This window comes from Octopus bimaculoides, chromosome 23, assembly GCF_001194135.2.
Source record: "Octopus bimaculoides isolate UCB-OBI-ISO-001 chromosome 23, ASM119413v2, whole genome shotgun sequence".
Taxonomy (NCBI): domain Eukaryota; kingdom Metazoa; phylum Mollusca; class Cephalopoda; order Octopoda; family Octopodidae; genus Octopus; species Octopus bimaculoides.
This window is the reverse complement of record NC_069003.1, coordinates 26,929,012-26,931,215: the sequence shown is the minus strand read 5'-3', so window position 1 is coordinate 26,931,215 and position 2,204 is coordinate 26,929,012. Positions and strand designations below refer to the sequence as shown.

The 2,204-nt window shown below is 41.2% G+C and overlaps 1 long non-coding RNA gene across 1 annotated transcript; it reads right to left on the bottom strand.

Annotated features, from left to right (window-relative positions):
- Positions 1–642: 642 nt before the first annotated feature.
- Positions 643–2,191, bottom strand: LOC106871556 (uncharacterized). The gene is made up of 2 exons (XR_001409667.2): positions 1,837–2,191; positions 643–1,365 (listed from the first exon to the last, which is right to left on the bottom strand). It is a non-coding gene; the product is annotated as an uncharacterized LOC106871556 (long non-coding RNA).
- Between the last annotated feature and the right edge of the window lie 13 nt (positions 2,192–2,204).

Sequence of the window (2,204 nt, the reverse complement as noted above, 5' to 3'; positions counted from 1 at the left end):
CAACATTATCACAACTACCACCACAACCACTACAGCTAAAACCAACACTAACACTACAACCACCACTACAACAACCACCAAACCACCACCAACAACAATACCATCACAACTACCACCACCAACACCAACACCACTACAGCCACCGCCATCACTTCAGTAACAATCAGCACTACTACAACCACCACAACTACTACAGCTACTACCACCACCACCACCAACGTCAATAACAACAACACCAAACTATAACCGCACCACCAACAACAACACCACCAAGACTAACACTACCCAGCACAGCAACAACAATAACATTATCACCACTATCAACCACCACACCATAACCAGCACCAGCACTACGACCCACACCAACAATACACCACCATCAACACCAACCCCAACACCACCAATACTACCACCAACACCTCTTCATTATTCCAATATTGCTGGCTTCCATAATTTATGATTTAACGACTTCTTCACCTTTGACATTTGTCACTGAAAAAAAAACAAGTAAACAGAAAAGAAAAAAACGATTGATGGAATGATCGAATGATGGAATTATGAGATAGTGGAACGATAGAACGGTAGAGTGACAGAATGTCAGAATGGCGGAATGATGGAATGACTTGTTAACTTCGTTTGGCATCGATTTTACATATTTTATTGCGATTTCCCCGCAAGCGTTCGTCAATTTTCACGACGTTGTTGGCACCTAAAATTTATAATTACCCGTAACTACCCATAACTTTCTATAACCACTTCTAACAACTCATAACCGCCCTTAATTCACTTATAATTACCATCACCACTAATAGTTTGTTTATTCTCTCCGTGCCATGAGACACATAAGACCGAAACACGATCTGAGAACTACGTTAAGGGTACACGTGTCTGTGGAGCGCTCGGCCACTTGCACGTTAATTTCATGAGCAGGCTGTTCCGTTGATCGGATCAACTGGAATCCTCGACGTCGTTAGCGACGGAGTGCCAACAACAGCCATGAGAGACATAAGACCGAAACACGATCTCTCCGACTTGTTCTGTTTTCTGTCACTATTCTGCTCTCATTCCAGCTTCTCCACTCTTCTCATCTTTCTTTGTCAATGGTCCTTCGCTATGTGGTTTTAGATCAGCCCCTGATGCTCTTTTGCCCTCGGTCTTCCACTTTAGTGCCACCATACGATCGTTTTCTCGATGTCCCAACATCTGTGCCTTATTTCGTCACAGACGCTCGTTGTCGTCTCAATTGTGTCATTTCAGACTCTTTGCAATCACTTGACGTCGAGTATTCTTAAGCATGTGAACTGGAAGCTGTCCATATTTTTTTTCTTCCATTTTGGTCGTTTTCCAGTTTTCACACCCGCAGGTCTGGAAAACATGGAAGGAAGAATAGAGAGTGGTAGATCAAGTGGTAGGCAAAGAACACAATGGATGGACAATATCAAGAGCTGGTTAGACAAGAGGGGCGAGGCAGTGGGAAAACTAGAGAAGGCATTCGTTACAATGCCATCAATGTGCTGCGGACGTTTGATGTATAACGACGACGACGATGACGGCACAGATATTCAAACGCACCCACACACACACGCACACGTCCACGATTCCATTAACCATAGAACTTAATTCCTTACCACCAGTGAACAATCGTTTAAAGAACACATCTCTCTTTATTTTGGAACTACGGTCACTACAAAGAGGGGGACATTACATGGACAGACAATACAGTACAAAACGTGGGGTACATTTAACGAATGAAATTAACGAATGAAAATATGAATTATTAAAATGAAAAGGATGAAATGGCTTACGAGCCCCACAAAGCTCGCAGTTTCATTTTACCGTTCTGTTTATACAGTGTTTTTTTTTAAATTCCCGTCTTCATCTGTTATAAGTTCGGTTACGTCGTCCAACCCTATTACATTAAGCAGACTCTCGTATCGAACAAATATTCTACTGTTCGTAATTATATCTGGGAACAACTCTTTTAATTTTTCCACTTTGTCTTTTACTATTAGTACTGCTCTTTGGTTTGCTTCAAACATATCTGTGCTACACAAGTACACATGTACTATACCAAATCAAAGAAAAGCTGATACAGGATTATCGCAAAAGAACCAACATAGTTTGATATATTTCTCTCTTAGTTTTCGCGCCAGCCTGTTTGTTTCTCTTAAAATGTTTATTTATAATTCCAATAAACTGTAGCA